The sequence below is a fragment of the Megalops cyprinoides genome, chromosome 14, assembly GCF_013368585.1.
Source record: "Megalops cyprinoides isolate fMegCyp1 chromosome 14, fMegCyp1.pri, whole genome shotgun sequence".
NCBI lineage: Eukaryota > Metazoa > Chordata > Actinopteri > Elopiformes > Megalopidae > Megalops > Megalops cyprinoides.
Window position 1 is genome coordinate 1,000,442 of NC_050596.1, and position 22,670 is coordinate 1,023,111.

Genomic DNA, 22,670 nt, shown 5'->3' on the forward strand with positions numbered 1-22,670 from the left:
CCATTTTCACATACATTCATTTGCTTTAGCATAACCCTTTCCATATGCAAAACTTCCAACACTATTATTTGAACCAACATTACAGCTTTCGTGTGAAACATCTGAAACATTATCATTGCCACTTTCAGTACGTGATAAAACCCAAGCCTTTGTTTCCGCAATACATTCATCATTAAACATCATTTTTGCTTTAAACCAAGTTTCATCTTTTCCTTTTTTGTCAGCTGGCAATATACCCAACAGTGACTCATGAATACGTTTTGCTTCATTACAAACGTCAATCAATTCTTTAAGAGCATTCTGTACCTGTGTTTGATCATTCTTTAAATATTGCATTGAATTCCTTATGCTGCTTGCTTTGTCCAGCTTAATCTTTCTATCAGTTTGAAACATGACTAACTTATCAACAAGTGCTTTTGCACGTTTGCGAGTCTGTGTTTCAACACCGCTAGCCACACTACTGGCTACGCCAGTCCTTCTAACCAAGTCCATGTTGCTCATCTCCATGATAGTCACTTAAATGATAGTTCGCTACATCAAGACAGTCAATGCAAACGTCGCAAAGTTTTTCAAACACAAAGTCAATTATCTGCCGGCTTTCACATCTATACATTAGATTTTATACCCGGGTATGTGTACACACAATTTAAATGGCCATTTAACAGTGTAGCACTACAATACCTCTTGTGTAGGGCGCCATGCAGTCATCAGATGATCGCGATGCTCCAAAGCCTGACTTCAGTATCAAACACGAATATCCTCCATTACCAGTAGGTTCTCAAGTTATATCCAACAATAATCTACATGGAATTCCGATGGCTCTTGGCAGCTTCTAGTTCCAAATGTGCCAAAGACTCCGATGTTTTACAACAAAAGTTCCACCCGTAGCAGGATTTTTGACTAAATGTTAAAGGAGTTCTGTCTAATACGGAACTACTGAAGTGTTTTAATCCCAGGAATGACCTGGCTGACGCGCTAGACTTGACGTTGCTAAATTTGCTAAACCTACCAGATTGTTCAGCAAAGAGTCTGCAGACAGTTCTTTAGTGGCAAAGCAATCCTTATTTATTCCACAGCAGTCACAGATAAAGCTCAATGTCCATTCCCTAAACACCAAACTAAACAAACTCGCGGTATATCTTACAGCAGGCATGACCTTAGCATGAGCCCAGCATGAACCTAGCGGTCAAAACCCTTTGCCCTTCCGGAGTCAAACACCTAACCAGAACATTGAACTTGGCTACCTATATACCTGAGCACCCCAATTAATAACAGTGACACCCAGTGTGCAGAAAGAAAATTGGTGGGATGGGAAGTACTTCATTTCCTCGTAGACAGCTTCACCTAGCTCAGGGCCACCCACCTCTGGGAGGCTTGCTGCTCAGGAGTTGCCCACCATCTCAATGTAGATATTATCGTCCTCTGGGGACCGGCAGAGGCTCAGCATGACGCCGCCCACTGGATCACCCCCAGGCAGAACCCCCACTTTGAGAAACATGACAGGGCAGAGATCTCCTCGTAGGACCCCGTCAGCTTGGTGTTGGGGCTTCGTTTTGGCTTTGGAGGTGGGACCTTCCTCATGGTACTGTAGTCATTACTATGAGGGCGGGGATTCAAAAGTGCTAAGTGGAGAAGAAAATATGAATTAAAGACATCATTGCACAGAGGAAAATATTCTCCCATAGAAGAAAAGTTACACAACTCAATCAAAGGTATTTATACTGTGGTGAAATTTTCAGTTGTGAATCTAAACAATGTCTCAAGTCACTGATACATACCGAACATCATCCCTGAAGAGTTAAAGATGAAGAGGTAAAGGGTCTGAGTGGAGAGTTTTTTGGGACTGGAGGGGGACTGACCATCAGCAGGGGTCTCCTTGGGGCCAATACTGATGCAGGCACTGACCGTCTCATAGGAGGCACTTAACCTGGTGTTGGGGTTTCTCTTTGGTTTGGGAGGGGCCTGCTTCCAGGACAACATCATGCCCCTACCTCCCACCCTGCCCCCTTTGTCGCAGGCAAATGCGGGTTGCTGGGAAGCCAGCTTCACTGCCGGTCCAGTGGTGGGGTGCACCAGGGTTTCCGTAGCCAGGGGTACGGGCACAGAGCTGGAGCAGAAATGTCTCAGCAGCCAGCTGCCCCCTGGTTCCAGCTGTTTTCCACTCTTCTCTGGAACCTTGGGAGGAATGATCCCCATAATGCATTACATTTTACATTTTTGTCATTAACCAGATGCTCTTATCCAGAACAACTTACATACAGCAGGTTACAGTTTTTTCCATTTATACAGCTGTATAAATAGAATATATGATATTTACTGAGCCAGTTGTGGGTTAACTACCTTACCCAATGGTACAATAGTGCCCTGATGGGGCATCGAATCAGCATCCTTTTGGTTATGAGCCCTGCTTCTTTTCACTTTGTCACACTGCTGTCCCCTGAATCATCATTCACAACGACAACAATGAGGCAGCTGATGCAGATATAATTCATTTTTTGTCATTCCTCTGCCCTCTTTAACTTCTCATCCTGTAAACAACCTTTCATCCTTGCATTGGCCATTTGCCTCTGAGGGTTGCCGGGAGCACAGATGCACTAACAATATTATTAAATTACGTGTGACCTACCCTCAACTCCATTTGTTCTGTAAAATCCTATGTGTACCTCCCTCCTTCCCAACTCTGCATTCATCATCATCGCAGCCAAAGCCAGGCGCTCAGGCAGCGGGGGCTGACATAAGGGATAAAGAACTGAGAGCAAATTTATAGAGAGCAAGTTTATAATTTATAGTATTAATTGTTTAAGTCTAATGTTCTTCCTTTAATGCTATAATATGATATGCATTCTCTGATTTGATATCTACCTAAATCTGGTGCCTATCATCTGCTGTCTCTTGGGGCTTTTAAACCTACAGAGATTTAAGATGGGGGGAAAGCCTCTCTGTTTATTTTTCCTAACCCCATGCACATGCACACATTCACACTCAAATCCGCCCAACTGATCTCTGACGCCCTCCATGGACAAGGCCACAACTGGTGAGTGGTCTGCAGAGATGGGGGACAATGCTTGTCTGTATGCATGTGTGTTTCAGGGGGATGAGGTGAAATCAGCCCGTCCCCCCTTCCCATCACCTCTCTACCCGTTCTCCTTGAAATGAACAGTAGATGTCCCCTTTGATTTGGGATAGGGGCAGAAAGAGAAGGAGGAAGCTCTGGGCTCATGGGTAATTTGTTTGTCCCCCTCGTTTGTAAGGACATTCGCACAGGCAGCATGGATCGCAGGCATGGCTCCACACCATTTCAGCTGTACAAAAAAGTGAGCAAATAAATGAAAAAACATATAAATAAAAGATGCTCCTGTGACTCATGCCAACAGCGTAAGTTTCCTGCAGTGTTTTATACTGCGTTAACTACACTGTATTTACTGTAATTTCAAAACATACAGCATTGCCTGAAGTGGAAAAACACGGAATGGTTACACAACCCAAACAGAACCAAAAAACAGATGTTGTTTATTATCTAAGGATCAATCATGATAAGCAATTAAAGAAAAAACAAAGTGACACATTCACTTACATGAGTCATTCAACAGATACACAAACAGTACACATATAAACGTGTACTAAAATGACCATGAAAAAAAGAAGCATATCAGTATAGGACAGCCAGGGGGCAGATTCAAACCTATCATTATTCTCCACATTATCCTCATTGTTGTTATGATTATGAAGCTCTCTGATCCTTGCGAATGGTGTGTTTACAGTAAATTAATGGCTGTGGTTTAACATGATGTTCTTTTAATAAGAAGAAGAACATATTATGAGGAGAACAGCCCATTTGGCCCAACTAAGCTCACCATTACAATTAAAGAGAATCCAAAACTGCATCAAGTCTGGACTTGAACACTGCAAGGGTCTCTGCATCAACTACGTGACCTGGCAACTGTTAGGATATTTTGCCCGTCTCCGTGGAACCAAATGCAGGACGATGAAGGACACACTGACGACTTCTCTTAAGAGAATTGATGTTTATTTCAATGCGCAAGGGAGAGACAAACTCAGGACATTTGGGCTGTCTGTGCTGAGAGAATCTCTAAAGAATCAAGTTGTGTGGTGTGTTGATATACAGTCCATGGTCATACATATCAAAGGATTGAGTTATGTGGCGGGCCGGAGACAAATGGTCTTATGCCATGGGAACCTTGGCAGAGCCATTCAGCAGGGATGTGTGACATCCTTGCTGCAGACACTACAGAGGAGACATAATACACTACATATAATATATATATATATGGTACTAAATAAAACTGGGAACTTATCACAACCTATTCCATGTATTGATAACTCTTTGTGTAAAATAGTACTTCCTTACTCTTCACTAGTTTCCATTTATGTCCCCTTGTTCTACAGACTGAACTCACCCTAAAAAATCTATTATAGTTAACCTTATTATAGTTAAGTCCTTTTATAAATTTAAAAACCTCTATTAGATCTCCTCTTGTTAAGTCTAAATAGGTTAAGTAACTTGAGTCTTTCCTCGTAACTTTTATATTTCATGCCAGGAACTAATTTAGTTGCCCTTCTTTGAACTTTTTCAAGAGCCATAATATCTTTCTTATAATGTGGTGCCCAGAACTGCACGCAATATTCCAAGTGAGGTCTGATTAAAGCATTGTATAATTTCAATATAACCTCTTTAGATTTATAATCAATACTTTTGACTATATATCCCAACATCCTGTTGGCCTTTTTTGCTACAGCACACTGCCTAGATCCTGTTAAGCTTGGGAAATCCTGTAAAACTTAACGTATGCTGGAGGGTCTGTTCCCTGTACTAACCCCTTATAGAAAATGTGCGTGTCACACACACGCATAGACATGTTGGATCAGCCTCTGACGTCCTGTGTAGGCTAATTACAGGAGCACACCCTGACAGCCACCAAAGGCTCCTTACATGAACAGGAAACACTCCTTTCATAAAAAGGCAATACATTTAGTCCTGAACATCAGCAAACAGCACCCATGCCACTAAATAAGGCCATTAAGATGTTTAATTCATCATTTAGGAAGATGACTGGTGGAGGAAATTGCGCTGTTGGTGACACGCTGGCTCAGTGACACCAGTGCAGCATGTACGCACCCACACACAGCCTGTGTCTGTCACGAGGGTCAAGCAAGTACTCAGGCGCAGACAGGAAGACACGATGAAACAACGAGTTTACTGTATCCAAATCGTAATCCAAAAACAAAGTCAGAGCAGGCACAGTCCAAAACCAGAGAAATCATGGCAAACAAATCCGAAAAACAAAATACAAAATCGAGGTAACAAGAACAAGCAGGGTCGCAAAACCAGCAGGCTAAACAGAACAAAGAACGGCTTGGTAGCGAAACAGGAAAACTGAGATGAACTAGCAACGATCACACAACAAACAGGGCATATAAGGGGTGAGTCTGATGAGGGGATGAGATGCAGGTGTGCAGGTAGGCAGGTGATCAGGCATGGATGGGCGGAGACAGGGCGGAGAACAGGGCAGGGCTGGAACACAGGGGAAAACAGTAACCATGAGCACATGGAGAGCGAAAACAAAGCCGGCTACGAAACTGCCGTACTGACAGTACCCCCCCCCCCCCCCCCCCGGCAGGCAGCCCAGGATGCTGCCGATGGAAGTCAGTGATGACGGAAGGGTCAAGGATGTCACGGGCCGGGACCCAGCACCGTTCCTTGGGGCCATAACCCTCCCAGTCCACCAAGTATTGGAGTCCGCGGCCCGACGGCGAACTCCCAACAGGCGACATACGGTGTAGGCTTCGGACCCGTCAATCAGGTGGGGAGGCGGAGGAGCCCATGGAGCCGGGCAGAGAGGGCCGCGAATGACAGGCTTGAACCTAGAGACGTGGAACGTCGGGTGGATGCGGCGGAGAGTAGGTGGAAGCCTGAGCCAGACGGCAGCGGGGCTGATAATCTTAGCTATGGGGAAAGGACCGATGAAGCGCGGGGCCAGCTTATGGGACTCCACTCGGAGGGGAAGATCGCGTGTGGACAGCCACACACGTTGCCCCTGAACGTAGCGGGGAGCCTTGGTCCGAAGCCGGTCAGCAGCCCGCTTGATCCAGGCGGACGCACGCAGGAGCGCGGTCCGGGTGCACTTCCACGTCCGCTGACAGCGGCGATCGAACGCCTCCGCCGAGGGGACACCGACCTCCTCCTCCTGAGCTGGGAACAGAGGGGGCTGATAACCGAGGCAGCACTGGAATGGGGACATGCCGGTGGAGGAGGTTGGCAGGGAGTTAATGGAGTACTCTACGCAGGGCAGCTGCTTACTCCATGAGCGGGGATCCTGCGAGGCGAGGCACCGCAGCACCGTCTCCAGTTGCTGATTAGCTTGTTCGGTCTGGCCGTTGGTCTGCGGGTGAAAACCTGAGGACAGACTCGCAGATGCCCCCAATAACTTACAGAACGCCCTCCAGAAGTGGGAAGTAATCTGGGGCCCCCTATCCGACACCACATCTATCGGCAGCCCATGCAATCTAAACGCATTGTTGATCAGGAGTTTGGCGGTTTCTTTGGCGGTGGGTAGCTTGGGCAGAGCAATAAGATGCATGGACTTAGAGAACCGATCAACTACTGTAAGGATGGCGGTGTTACCGTCGGAAGGGGGCAGAGCCGTGACGAAGTCCAGGGCAATGTGGGACCAGGGTCTTCTGGGCACCGGCAGAGGTCGCAGCAGACCCGCTGGAGGGCGATTGGAGGGCTTGTTCTGGGCGCAAACCGAGCAGGCAGAGACGAAGCTGCGGACATCCTTTTCCACAGTGGGCCACCAGAAGCGCTGTTCGATGAGAGCGATGGTGCGGCTAACCCCTGGGTGGCAGGCCAGCCTGGATGAATGTCCCCACAGCAGAACCTGGGAGCGAACAGACTCAGGAACAAAAAGACAGTTAGCAGGACATGCACTGGGACCAGCCTTCCCGCGCTGGGATGAACACGCCCGGGACTCAATGTCCCATGATGCCGCGGCTATCAAGCAGCGAGCGGGCAATATGGTGCTGGGCTCGGGCACCTCCTTGGATGAGGAGGAGGACGGACAAGAGAGGGCATCGGGTTTGCCGTTCTTGGATGATGGGCGATATGAGAGGACGAAGTCGAATCGGGCAAAGAACAGAGATCAGCGAGCCTGACGGGGGTTAAGGCGTTTAGTGGTGTGGAGGTATTCCAGGTTTTTGTGGTCCGTCCACACCAGAAATGGTATACTAGCTCCCTCCAGCCAGTGCTTCCACTCCTCCAATGCCAACTTCACCGCCAGCAGCTCTCGATCACCGATGTTGTAATTGCGCTCCGATGCGGAGAGCTGCCGGGAAAAGAAGGCACACAGGTGCAGTTTGTTGTCCTGCTCTGACACTTGAGAGAGCATGGCCCCCACGCCCATCTCAGAGGCGTCCACTTCCACCACAAACTGCCGGCCAGGGTCGGGTTGAATGAGCACCGGCGTGGTGGTGAAACGCCTCTTAAGCTCCAGGAATGCGTCAGCGGCGGCCGGGGTCCAGGAGAAGCGTCAGGCAGGGGATGTCAGAGAGGTGAGTGGAGCGGCGACGGAGCTGAAGTTGCGGATAAACCGCCGGTAGAAATTGGCAAAGCTGAGGAATCACTGGAGCTCGCGACGGGAAGTCGGTCGTGGCCACTCCTCAACCGCCTGTACCTTGCGCCGATCCATTAGGACCCCCTCGGCAGAGACAACGCATCCCAAAAAGGCAACTGAATCCTGATGAAATTTCTCTGCTTTGACAAACAGATAGTTCTCCAGCAGCCTCTGTAGCCCTTGATGGACATGGCGCGAATGTTCAGCGGGCGACTGAGAGAAGATGAGGATGTCATCTAAGTACACGAATACGAACCGGCCCAGCATGTCACGGAGTATGATGTCCTCGCGATGGTTGCCGGAAAGCAATAGGCTCACTGGGGGGTGACATGGGTGATAGTAACGAGTGGCCTGCCAGTGATGGCGACTGCTTCTAGGGGCGTCTGGAGCGGGACCCGAGGCAATCCGAGCTGCTGGACAAGGCTGGCATCGATGAAGTTGCCGTCTGCTCCGGAGTCTATAAGAACTGCCACCACTTGAGGTTGACCGCTTACAAAAAGAGAGGCAGACAACAGAGGACGAATAACTGGGGAGGCAGACAAAGGGGTTACGCTCACCTGTATCTCCCCTGGTACGGGTGAGCGCTGGCTTTTAACGGACAATTAGAGACGAAGTGGCCCGGGTTGCCGCAGTACAGGCAGGACCGGGTCCGGATCCGTCTCTGGCGGTTCCACCGACGAACCTGGGATGGCAGGGACTGAAGGCATCGCTGCAGGGAGGGTCCACTGGGGCGTCCCGTGCAAGCTGGAGTTGTTGTAGTTGCACCCAGAGGTTATTCATACTTGCCGCGAAGGTCTCCAGGGTATTGTTGACCGACTTGAGATGATTCTGATGTCGGCCAAGGAGAGCTCCCTGTCTGTTCAACACCGCTCACAACCCCCATATCATAGCAGCACTACAAACCTGCACACATGCAGCACTATCATCCAGATGAATGCAAAGAACTGAAAGATGACTCGATAGATCCACCTGCTGCTAAACAACCAAGACTGACGAATTTCTTTCCTCAATCTACTCCCCTGTCCCCTCGCAGCTCACGAGGTTTATATGTAAAGATATGCGACCAATAAGTTTAGTAGAGGGTGATGGTTTTAAAAACTTCATTCGTGAAATTGAACCAAGGTACACTTTACCCAGCCAATCCACAGTAACTAAAAACATTGTGAAACTCTATGACACCACTCGTGAAAATGTATGCCAGATTCTGAGCGGCAAGAACATTGCTCTAACTACTGATGGGTGGACTTTTTTAGCTACTGATGCATACATCACAGTTACAGCACATGTAATTTCTGAGACCTGGGAACTCAAAGATTATGTCTTATAAACCACGCAGCTCAGTAGTAGCCATACAGCAGAAATGTTGGAACACGGTGGAATTCTACCTATGACATGATCTACAGGGCTTCAGAACAACAAGCAGCAGTGGCCGCTGTAATATTTGACAAAGAACTGTAGAATCTCGAATTGAACACAACTGAATGGTCCCTGGTTGAACAGATGCGAGAAACACTGAAACCTTTCAAGATTGCCACCGAAGCTTTGTCCACATTCAAATATCCTACAGCCTCCGCTGTATTGCCCTTACAGCATGTACTCCTGTCTCAAGTTGAAACACTCATGTCAGACGCAATGCCTAGCTTGAGGGAAATGGCCGAAAAGATCCAGTCAGATTTATGCAAGCGTTATGACAAAAATAAAGAAGGAACATTTATGCTATTGAACAAAGCGGCATACTTGGATCCTCGTTTTCATTGTTTAATTCACTTACCAGAGGACCAGAAGGAGCAAGTGCATGCACACATTAAAGAGGAAATGGCACTTAAGTTTGTTGATGATGAAACAGAGGTGCACCCATCGAGTTCTGGGACAAGCAGGGGCAAAACAGCCTTAACAGCAATGGGAGACCTGTTTGGGGACATGTACACGAGAGGCTGTGAAAGAGGACATGATCTCAAACACGTCCACAGTCAGGAGATGCTGTCTTATGAAAGGGAGATACCACTGCCAGCCGACAGCGATCTACTGCTGTGGTGGAAGATGACGGGAACAACAAAATATCCCCACCAGCAATAATGTAATTAAAACATTAGGTTTCATCAGATTTGCTGTGGATACTCTGTACAGCAGTGAGGTTGACAATATAATATATATAATATATATAATATAATGCAATATAATGCAGCTGAGAGATGACAGAGTCCCACCCAGACAGGAGCAGCATCATTTCTGAACTTTGGTTCACCCCCTTTCCTTATGTTAATGTGGAGTCATAGATGGCCATACAGGGCCTGGGGAACATAAAATACAAAGAGACTCCTGGATCTTGGACCTCTTGTGTACATATATAAAAATAATTGATATCCTGAAATTTTGCCTTTATCCTGAAAGTCCCCTGAGAACAGTCACATATGGCCACAATGAGGTGAGTTTAAATGGAGCTTGGGGTGGGGTGAGCAGGACCCAAAGACCCTCTGGCTGAGCACACAGAAATACACACATAATCTCAGCCACTTTCTGCCCAGTAGTGTCAGTGCTCCTGCCCCCTAGCCATTGTTTTTTTGTTTTTTCCCCATCCATGTGCTTTTGTTTTCCTTGTGTTTTAGCCCTGCCCTGCTCCCCGCCCGGTTCTCCGCATATCTGATTGCTCATCGCCTTCACCTGCCTGCCTGCACACCTGCTTCCCATCCCCTTGTCAGCCCTGCCCTATATCTGCTCTGCTTTTCCCTGTCCTGTTGCTAGTTCGTAGCAGTTCATTTTCTGACTGTCTTCGTCCCCGCAATTTTTCCTGTTCGCTGCCTTATTCCGTTTTCGACCTGCCCGTTTTTCGACCTGAGTTTTGCCTGCCGATCTGTTCTGATCGCCCGATCTCTCTGCCTGCCTGTTGTTCGACCCTGCATGTTCCGATTTACCGTTCCTGGATTTTCCCATGGACTGCCTCTCTGGTTTTCGACCCTGCCTGTTTACTGTTTACGATCTGCACATCGGATTACTTCTGCCCGGACATCTACGCACGGTGGTCTGCGACTGAGTCCTTGCCTGAGCCCTGACAAGTAGCCCACCATTAGTTGTGATAAAGATTTGTGATCGGATTTCTGTAGCTAATCAAAATGCAGTTCTGGACAGAGCTATGGGCTGACACCACACAGAAGCAGGGAAATGTTCAACTACCCTGTCCAATCCCACGATGCACTGCAGGAGGCTTACGTGTCCTGATGACCCTCCCCCATCTTGATACTCCTGATGGCAGGGCCAGATGTCCTGGATGTGACCAAATGTACATGTTCACATTTAGGTTTCTTTCCACCTGTCATGTTTTTGGTTGTCAGGTAATGCTTTATGTAGCTGCACGCTGTTTATGGTGGTTCTAATGTGTACATCCCATATACAAAATGAAAAATGGACATCAAATTAGTTTCAAGAGATGTGAAAGTGATTTAGATACTGGTCAGAAGAAAAACATGATTTTTAATGTTCTGTTATAAAAGCAGACATGCAACCCAATACACCAAAACACAAAGAAATGCGATCATTAGCTTGGCAGATACCCTAATTGAGGATGACTCAAATACCTTAAATTTGACATACCATCTCCTCATATGCATGGCTTAAGGGCATGACAGTAGCACACTGCTAGAGAATTACTACTGTAATGTGCTTATTACAAGCCAAGTCTCTTAAGCTATACAGCACAGTACCATCCAAAAGACATTTCACATTAAATTACTGAGGTGAAAAAGCAATGGCAAGGCAATTTACCTTCACCTGCTATAACGTCTTATCAGACTCTAATTCATTAAAAAAAACTGTATTTGTGGGGGGGGGGGGGGTTGGGGGGGCTGTGGGGTAAGCAGTGGGAGAGCACTGCACAAATGCTGTGCTGAGAACCAGGGTCTGATTTATGACCCTGTGCCTTTTAGTGGGAAATGGCTGAAGCCTCCGTGTAGACGGCTAGCTCTGCTGCTCTCCCAGCCAGCAGCCTGTGGGAGCTTCAGCTGCATACAGAGGACTACACTGTGGGTTCCCTGATTCATTCAGTAATATTCTAGTTCAAAAGCAAAAAAAAAGCACAGCTTTGGAAGGGAGGTCTTGCTCTCTGTGCAGTATGCACACATGACTCCATGCTGGAGGGAAACAACCACACCTTTATATCTTCCTGCTGCCTGCCCAGGGGGTGGGGTCAGGAGCAGTGTCTGACACTTTGCCCTCAGAGCCATGTAGAGAGAGAGTTGTGTCAACTCTGTTCGCTCCAATGGACCATTTTTTTACAGCAATGATGGATCGTGGAGCCTCTCAATAGTTCCCGGAAGTTATCAGCAAATACTAGCAGCGCAGTAGAGTTGCAGCAGAATAGACCATTTGTGATGCACTTTTAAAGAGTAAGACGTTAAAGAATCAGATTGTATATTATCAGCACATCTGAATCAAATTAACATGTGCATTAAAGCATTTTAGTGGATTATCCCCCACTAAATTAGTAGATTTAGGGAACACTAGATTAGGGTAGGATATTGGATAAAGTTAGCAACACATAACATTAACCACGAACAGCCTATTAATATGATTACCTCACACTATTTTTTTGCTGTTGTAATCTTTAGTGATAGTAAGATTGCTCCTGCTGACTTGAGCCAACCATTTTTTCTCCTCTCCATGTCAGTGGGGAAACCGTACATTCGTACTCCTTTCTCAGAGCGATTGGAGCATCCCCATGCAGCACAGCAAACCATGGTGGGGACTATATGCAAGGATGACACGGAGGAAAGGGCACAGGCAGACTGCTTGACATGCTATTCATGTTTCGAGATTCATGTAAGATTATTCATGTAAGATTATTTAGGCCCTCAGTTACCATGGGATTACAGAAACCACCATGAATTAAAGAAATGTTAGAAAATTAATCTGATCTGAATTTTGAAACATTCCTTCCCTTCCCCTCCCTCTAAATATATCAATAAACATTAGGATATGATTGCTCTTGACTACCATACAAGTTTAAGAACTTAATAATAAAAAAAACAATTCAAAGCAATAAACAACAGCAACACGCTCTTTAACCAAGGTAACGTTAGCCTAAAATATGTCAACAAAGCAGGTAATGCTAGCTGTTCACACTAATCCTCAAATAGTACCGAATTTTACTTAAAAAAACATATTGATGTAACTACATACACATGTCAGTGTGCTATATAAATATTGTAAATCAATACATTTACTGACTACTAATTACCAAAAATCGCAGTTGTGTCTCTGTATATACGCATTCAAATTGCCTGCCGAGAACTTCCTGGAACTATCTGAAGTCTACGTGAATGACGTGACGATAAAGCATGTTGGACTTCCGTTGACGTGACTCTCTCTACATGGCTCTGTTTGCCCTCAGCTCTGACTGACACATTTAACTGAATGGTACATTTTTTCTGACCTCACAATATTTTACATTAATTTGAGCATCAACCACACTCTGTCCATGCTCTACACTGAGCACAAGAGAGCCAGACTCTACACGAAGAGCTTTCATGCAGCGTAAAACAGGTCCACAACCCCTGATTTACTTTCACACCAGCACGCCTGTGAGGTGAGAGAAGTGTATCAGAGGGTTCAGAGAAGAGCCAGGGGACCCCAGGATTGAGGAGGAGGTGTGGGGATGCTGTGGGGTGATCTACGAAGTATTGTCACAGACAGAGGCAGGAGAGGAGCCCAGGAGGAGTCAAGAAAGACTGCAATTGAGGAGGAGGTGTGAGGAGGATCAGGAGGGTCTGAGCAAGTTGACAGAGGAGTGGAGAGGATGTGATGATGAACAAGGACGCCAGAGACGGGCCAAGGGGGAGAGAGAAGGACTCACAATTTGAGAGCCCTCCCCCCCTGGAAGGAGGCTTTAAGCCCTGTGATAAACCAATATTAATCCACGGGCCTTACCCTCTGCTCCTGATGAATGTGCACCACCATGAAGCCCAGCACACTAAATGAAAGGTCACACCCACAGAGTGTCCACAAAAGATGTGAAACCACCATGAATAGAGGTTATTTACATGACGTCACAGTAGGCGGAGTCACTGCAAGTTACACCCACTGAGTGGCAGGAAGACTTACTGAGTGGCAGCGTTAGCGAAAACACAAAAAAGACATCTAAACTGGGAAAGAGCTATTGTGCGATTGACTGTACAAATAGATTCAACAAGAAATCGGAGCTATCTTTTTACAGACTTCCGAAAGCTAAAGAAAAGAGAAGCAAATGGATCACTGCAATTCGCAGAAACAACTGGAATCCAGGCACCGATACGGGTAGCGTTAAAGCTTTCCAAATAAAAGTTGTAATAACATAATATTTGTACAGACCTGTCCACATACAACCAGAATATCCATTGGTGTCCTCGTCACTTTAATTTCGCCAACAAATCCCGCCTTGAAGTATGACCAAGCTTTTGCGGACATTCTAAAATGCTTAAAATGAAACGGCTTAACGTGGCTTAATATTCCAAAACAGCGATCAATGATCACCAAATTTCTCTCGGACATCTCGTCACAAAAAAGCAAAAACTAAAACCCAAAGGAATATGGTATTTAGGCCGACATTACATTCAGTGCTGTCCTGGTGCAGGATGTTTTGCCACTCAGTCCAACTGAGGGGGCGTATTCCGGCAGGAAAGTGACGTCAGTGCATAAGCTCTATTTCAAGCCCAACCTCTGAATAAGAGATGGATTTACATCACAATAGCCATAACCCTCTGCTGACCCCCCGCTGCATGCCCCCGTCTGGGCTGGCGTCACCCCATTGTGATGTTAAACACCCATGCACCTCTACCACATGACACGCACCACCCTCCCTGTGTGCCGCCACCCAAAACAAAGACCCACACCCTGACACATGGTGAAATGTTAGGGGGGAAGCAGAGATTATTCATTTATAAATTACAGAAGTGACAGTCAAAGCCGAGGACCATCTGAGATTTCAGCCAGAGCGGCAGACAGAGGCCTGCCTTTTCATCAAGATTCTAAGAAGAAAAAAAAAATCACTCTTCCCACAGGCTGTGTTCATTTTCATTCCTTTGATACTGGGAAGGAGGGAAGGTTGATTGAGTTCAAAAGGATGAGAATACCACCAAGTAGAAAAAAAGATCATGGACACACAGATCTGTTGCCGCCCAGTTTCCTCTAAAATAAGCTTAATTATATAAGTCAGCCAAACAGCTAGGGCAGTTTTTGTCTCTCGGATAGGATTTTTATAATTTTCAAGACCTCAAGTGTGAATCATTCTTATTTTGTTTTCAATAGTTGCTATATCATCTTTCAGCATGTGAGGGTTTCCCATTGGATATGTAACATGTTTTTGAAATGCATTAAACATGTGAAGCGCTCCGCTTTGATTCCTGTCTAGTTTTCCTTTTCTTCAGCTCCCCTGTTAAGAGTGCTGCAGTAAATAGATTTCAATTCATTGGTTGGTTGGATATAATCTGACTGAAGACCTAATCACTATGCCACATAGAAACATCCTTTCTTCTTTATTGACAAGTCTAATTTTGAACATTTTTAACATTTGGGTAAAATAAGGGAGTACTGCCAGCAGGAATTGATTCAATTTCAGGCTGAACAGCTTCCTTTCTTAAATGGTTTTGGATTCCTCAAAATAGTTGGTGATACTTGGCATTTGGAGAATTGCATGCTGAATGTCTCCATCATAAGGCATGTAGGGCCATCTGTAATGAAGCGCAATAGCAGATCAAGCAGTGGTTGTTTACAAGCTGTGTTATACAGTAATGAATGTGGGGAAAAAGTTAACAAGTGTGTCAAAGCTGTTTAGTGTTAGAGGAAGACACTAGTAAAACCATAGGCAGTTTGCAGTGTAGAATTTCTGTTAGTTAAAAAAGTGAAACATTATGCAACATCATTGTTGTTAAAACACCTCCTCTATAACACTTCCTCTGTAAGTAGGATAATCTGTACTACCAGCGATACATTCATTCAAATGGCAGCAGTGGCATTAATTTCAGAAGCTGTACCATAGAAATGCCACAGGAGTCCCAGCTTAAACAAAGATTCTGGACTTTACAGTCCAAAAACAGCAGCCTTTTGGACAGCCTTAAGATCCTCATTCACCTATGGGAAAGGTGGTGGTCACATGCAGCCAGATGTTCATGGTATAGAACAGTGTTTCTCAGTCCTACTCCTGGAGCCCCCTGTCCTGCATATCTTCTATCTTTCTTTGCTCCAAACACACCTGATTGAAATGACTAACATGCTCTTGATTAAATCAGGTGTGCTCAGCTAATCAAAAGTGCCACTGATGAGTTCAGTCAGGTTGGTAGAGCAGGGAAAGATGGAAAACGTGCAGAGCAGGGGGACCCCATGAGCAGGACTGAGAATCAGTCGTATAGAACACTGAGAGACCTTGCAGCTACAGCCCAGCTCTACCTAGTGTTGTTAAAATTTTAATAATGAAATATGGAGCTTATATCAGAGAGTTACTCTTTTCAGGTGCCATGATGGCCTTTTTGTGCGCTCTTGTTTTTTTCCTTAGCTTGAGTGTTGTCTCAATTAAATAATAGGTTTCAAGAATATTCTGTAGTAAATTTGGGAGACCAAGGGAAAAAAAGAGGCAAGAATCCTCTTTGGCACTTCACCCCCCCATCTTCAGTGCACTGCACTGTGATCTTTCACCTGGCAGTGATTACTGATTTCTAAGTCCTACTCCACATTCACTGCGGTTTCCCATAACAAGCAAGACAACTGAGGACACTTGCACCTCAGATTTTGGGAGAGTGAACAGGCTTGGTGCAGTTGAGAGATTAATTGTGTTTACTGCAGGGTGGTGGAAACTATTCTTACCAACTGACCTGCTGTGTCCACCTTCATCTGCCTGAAATGTCAGCATAAGGCCTGTAGTCCTTTTATCCATTACTGAATGAGGTGAGATACTGATAACTACTCCCCATTAAAAGGTAAATGCAGAGAGAGGGAAGGGAGTCTTCATAGCTGTTGTTCTTTTAAAAACCTCAGATGTTTTTTTTCCCATTCTCCAGGAGTGTCACTGTGACATGGCCTGGTGAGCTCATTTATGGGAAATTGGCTCTGCTGAGGTTTGTTCTTACATTCTGTTCAAAATGGTGAGCATTTGGAACACTGTCTTCTTTCCTTACTGGAAGGGTGACAGAGCAGGGAAGGGTGAAGGCACTGAGAACCGTAGCTCGTGGCACCTTAAGAAGCTGACATTAGTGAAGAGGGGAATTTGGAAATTTCCAGAAGGGCTTATTCTCCCTGCTTCTAAGCTTTGATCATATCTTACTGTGTAGCTTCCCATGATCTTTAAGCTTATATATTTACAGCACTTTTCAAATTCATTTTATAACGTCTGCAAAAAGTGAGAGCTTCAGACAAGGTATTCTTTTTTAACCAAAAAAGAAATAGACAGCTAGACTTACAAAATTTTCCAGTCTATCAAACATGACATGTCCACTGAGAAACATGACTTATGCCAAAGAGCTTCCTGTGAATGTCAAGCAGCAATAGATACTATTATATGGTGGTGTCTTGGCTGTGACTGGCAGTGAGGGCTCACAGCCCCTGGAGGGGGGTGTGTACCGGACCGGGTACCCATAACAGATCATCCTCACCATCTCCAGAACCCTGACGTAGTGATGCTGGGTGGACACATCGAAGCTGTCGAAGGAGTCGAGCTGCTTGGTTCTGTTGGGCCAGACACACTGGATGAAGCAGGAAGTGCAGCACTACAATTTGCTGGTGATGTCAAAGAGGGAGTTCTGGACCACACCGCAAAGGGAAATGAAAAGACAAAAAAAAAAACCTGACCACTCAGCCCATCTAAGCTTGTCATTCTGATTACAGTCAATGCATGACCAGGCACAATGTATTTCCTTATACAAGCAATCCAACTCCACAAAATACAGACAGCTAAAGGACTTGGCCTGTGAAACAAATGACCCCCTTATTCTCTAATGCCATTCCCTTGGCAAAAACATCTGAACACATGGCTCTCATTCACTACATACCAGAAACTTGGAGCTGTCTAACCCAAATCAAACTCCACCAGATATTGATGATTTGGTTTGCATGGGCATGCATTAATTCACAGAGCCCTTCCCATTGATTCAGAGAAATCCCCTTCATCCCAACTCCTCAGGTCCTGCTCAGTTTGTTTTCTACAATACTAAGAGCACAAACAAGGGAGTGCTGCCATTTCACTGCATTAGCTAGCTCGAATGATGTTAGCCCAACCCAGCGGCAACAAGCAGCTAAAACGGCCACTGAAGAAACTTCCCGAAACTTAGATATTATCCAAAAACTTGATATGATGAGAAATGACTTTGTTACAAAATTTCTAAATGCAATTCAAGAGGTCAAACGGGAAGTGCAAGATTTTTCCAAACGCATGGACGAAGCAGAGGAACGAATTAGCAACGTGGAAGACGTTGTACAATCAGAGAAAGGCAAAACAGCATTTGTGAAACACATTTCTCTCCTTACCTCCAAGCTGGACGAGCTCAAAAACCGCTCGCGGAAATCCAACCTTAGGCTGATTAATCTTCCAGAGGGGGTGGAAAAGGACAACGCAATTGCTTTCCTGGAGGGATGGCTGCCAGAAGTGTTGGGACCTGAGGCCTTCCCTACACCGCCGATCATTGAAAGGGCACACAGGATCCCTGGCCGCTCACCATCCAGTCGTACCCCCGCAGCAAGAGCCCTTATTATGAAGTTTTTAAACTTCCAAGACAAGGTCCGGGTGATGCGAGCAGCCAGATCGAAAGGAAAGGTATTGTTCGGTGAAATTTCCCTGATTTATCTATGGAGCTGCACCAACAGAGGAGGCGTTTTGACAGGGTAAAACAGCAATTGAGATCCCGCGTCATTCGTTACAGAATAATCTAACTGGCTAAGCTTCGCCTGAAGGTGGACGGACGCGTACATGAGTTTGAATCTCCGACTGAGGCCGAAAAATTTATTCAAGGTTTGCCTCACTCAGGAGACACACAGCTGAGTCAAATGTGATAAGGGACGTGTGTTGGCAATTTTGATTTCGGCAGACTTGTTCAATTGGCTAAATATCTCAGTGTTTTCTTTGTTGAGATACTTATAAAGCACAACATATGTTTACATTTCTACATCACTCATTTAATATATGTTACTCAAAACTGAAAGGAAGACGCATAATAAGTCGTCATGTGTGCTACAGCGGTATTTTCGGTTTAAATATTGACTTTTAAACCTACAGGCACACTTGTATATACTGTACATCTGCTGATGCCTCTGGACACATCTTCAGTGATGTTCCTGTAATCATCGGGTGTTTCGGGTCTTTCAACATCATACACCCTCCTCCAGGTGACCCCGCCGGGGCTGATCAGACCCCAGCTTGTGTCCAGATGGCTAGCTACTTCTGACTCCATGGCTCTCCTCTTTTTAGCCACAGCCATCTTGAAGCCCTCTCTGCTGCATTGGTGGTGCTGTGGATAGCTCTCCTCTTCCTCTCTCCCTCGATGCCCAAATGGCTGAATGCTCTGTCTAAGGAACGGACTGTGAATCCCCTGCATCCAACCTCTACCGGGAGACACCTCGCTCTCCATCCAGCCTGATGATAGTCACTAACCAGTCCTGCGTACTTCGTGAGCTTTCTTTCAAAGGCCTCTTCCAAGCGATCTTCCCATGGGACTGTCAGCTCCAGCAGCACAGCTTGCTTGGTGGACTCAGACACAAGCACAATGCCTGGTCGCAGGGTGGTGGCTGCAAGGTGGTTGGGGAACTTCAGCTGCCGTTCGAGGTCCACCAACAGCTGCCAGTCCCTTGCAGAGGTCAGGATGCCTGCAGATGTTCTTTCGGCAGGTTTTGGCTGCTCCCCAGCTCTGACAAAGACGATGGCCTGCTTGGAGGGTCGAGACCACTTTGCCCACTCAATTCCTGCGCTGATAGCTTCAGCGATGGTCTTCAGGCCTTAATCATGCCTCCATCGGTATATTCCCTCTCCAAGAGCCTTTGCGCAGCAGCTGAGGATGTGTTCCAGGGTTCCTCGCTTGGAACACAGAGGGCATGCTGGTGCCTCTGCTTTGCCCCATGTGTGCAGATTTGATGGGCTTGGAAGCACATCATACACTTCCTGGATGAGAAATTAAATGCGGTGTGGCTTGGCTTTCCAAAGCTCAGCCCAGGTCACTTTCCTCTCAATCGCATTCTCCCATCTTGTCCAAGCTCCCTGCTGCTTCATTACCACAGCCTTGCAGGTTCTCGTCTCTTCCACTGCTGCCCGCACCTCCTCCTGAACTAGGCAGCGCCTTTCCTTCCCTCTGATGGTGTTCATTTGGGGAGTTGGAAAGGATCCTAGCCCAGCTCAGCCTTGTGTGACCGCTCCCACCAGCCTCTTGTGACGCAGCCTTGTCTCTGCTTCCTGAACCACTTCCTCTGCCCTCCACTTCCTGCCAGTCCTCACTTGGATCCCTGCTTTGGCCATCTTTGGGTCGCTTGAGTCCCTGTACTGCATCACTTCTCTGGTTCTTGCTACCTTGAATTCCTCCTCCAAGGATTTTAAGGGCAGTTGCAGTTTGTTGTGGCCATAGAGTGCGATTCTGCTCAGGCTCTTTGGCAACCCCAACCATCTCCTGAAGTGGTTGCTGGCCCTCCTCTCTAAGGTCTCGACTGTCGAGATTGGAACTGCATAGATGAGGAGGGGCCACAGGATTCTGGTAAGGATGCCATGCTGATACACCCAGACTTTGAACTTCCCGGGTAGGCCAGACTTGTCCACGGCTTTCAGCCAGCCTTCCAACTCAGTGCAGATCGACTGGATCGATGTTGTGTCCCTCAGAGAGCTGTCATAAACCTTGCCTAAGCTCTTGACTGGCTTCTCTGAGATGGTTGGGATGGCTGTGCCTGCAATTTTGAACTGGAACATGTCCTCCACCTTCCCTTTCCTCAGCACCATTGATCTTGATTTGGCTGGTTTGAAACGCATCCGGGCCTACTCCACCAGCTTTTCGAGCCCCTGCAGAATCCACCGGCAGCCTGGGACTGATTCTATGGTGACTGTGAGGTCATTCATGAAGGCCCTGATGGGTGGTTGCCGTTGCGCAGAGTTCATTCTGGGCCCTCTGCACTCTGGTTCAGCAGACTTTGTGAGCATGTTCATGGCTAGGGAGAACAATGTCACAGAGATAGTGCACCCTGTGATGATGCCGATCTCCACCTTGTGCCAGCTAATGCAGTTAATGCTCCTGAAGAGACCCTTATCCTGAAGTTGCTGTAGCAATCAGCGATGAGGTCTTTGATTCTGCTGGGGACGTGATGTTTGGTCAGTGTGAGCTGCACCAGCTTATGTGGAATGGAGCCATATGCATTTGCCAGGTCGAGCCACAACACTGACAGGTTGCCCTTGTTCTCTCTAGCCTCCCTGATGAGCTGTGTCACCACACCCGTGTGCTCCAGACAGCCTGGCATCCCAGAAATGCCACCCTTCTGGACTGATGTGTTGATGTAGGTGTTCTTGGCCAGGTAGGTGAACAGCCGATTGGAAACGGCACTGAAAAAGATCTTCGCCTGGACACACAGCAGGGAGATGATGCGGAGCTGGTCTATCTGGGTGGAGTCTTCTTCCTTTGGGATCCATACCCCTTCAGCCACTCTCCACTGATCTGGAATCTTTCCCCTTCTCCAGAAGACTCGTAGGAACTTCCACAGACGCAGCAGGAGTTTGGGGCAGTTCTTGTACACCTTGTACGAGGTGCTGCTTGGTCCTGGAGCAGAGCTTGCCCTTGCTTTTCGGATGACCTCTCTGACTTCCTTTAGCTGCAGCTCTGACATGTCGAACTGCGCATCCGGTTCAGGGGGGTCTATTAGGATGTTGCACTCCCCCAACTCCTGCTCTCTTTCCGGGTTGCTGAAAGTTTGCCTCAGATGTTGGTCTACATTATCCTGCGAACAGGCCAGCCTCCCACTACGCTTCTGCCCCAGCAACTCCTTGGTGAACTTGAAAGGGTTGGCGATAAAGGCAGCACGGTTTTGGGCCCTTTCACGACGCCGCCTCCGATGCCACTCTGCCTGGCGGAAGACCCTGATCCTCTTTCATAGGATGTGCATTGGCTGAGCCAAGCCAATGCGTTCCTCTTCTCTGCCTCCTTGTACTGGGACTTCAGCACTTTCATCTCCTGCCTGATGTTGTGGATCTTCACTGCTCTTTAGTTCTTTAAATAGGGTATTCTGGAGCCTTTCTTACATTTACATTTACATTTATTCATTTGGCAGACGCTTTTATCCAAAGCGACTTACATAGGTTACAGTTCTTTACAATGTTATCCATTTATACAGCTGGATATTTACTGAGGCAACTGTGGGTTAAGTACCTTGCCCAAGGGTACAGCAGCAGTGTCCCAGCGGGGATCGCACCGGCAACCTTTCGGTTACGAGTCCTGCTCCTTAACCACTATGCTACACTGTCGCCCTCCTCTTTTCCGAACCCTTCAGCTGCGATGCTGACAATGATTGTTGTCATGGCTTGTAGCTTCCTGTCAGCCTCCCCCTTCCCCATTGCCTCCAGAATTTGGTTGACATCTTCATCAAACTGGTTCCACAGTGAAGTCATGTTAGCTGCAGGCCATTTGATCCGCCTCCTGTCAGACTTGATGTTAGAGGGATTAGTTTGCAACACTTGGAGGTTCCGGGCACTATGGGGTGACTTCGGGCGTGGCTTCTCCTGCGTCTGACCAAGCTGGACACCTGTGCGTTGTGCTGCCCCTACTCCCACCAAACACTTCATCCTCACTTGGTGGATCTTCAAGCCGCAGTCGTTCTTGCAGATTTTGCCACATGTGCACTGCTTGCTCATAGTTGTTTGTTCATTTCCTGGGTCTGATGCTGTTGTGTCCGTCCGACTGGGGTGCTCATCCTCCCCTCCTCTCGGGCACCCCTGGGGGTATCCTCCCATTGGATTCATTGTAGCTTTTGGAGTTCCTCCTCACAGAGGATGCAGATTGGGTTGCCAGCCAATTCTGCCGCGGTTGCCGTCTCTCCGAGCTGTCACTGGCTCTCCAGTAGTCACCA

At 46.9% G+C, this 22,670-nt stretch overlaps 1 pseudogene; it reads right to left on the minus strand.

The window, feature by feature from the left end:
* Positions 1-22,431, minus strand: part of LOC118789158 — an 81,688-nt pseudogene extending 59,257 nt beyond the window's left edge.
* Positions 22,432-22,670: the final 239 nt, after the last annotated feature.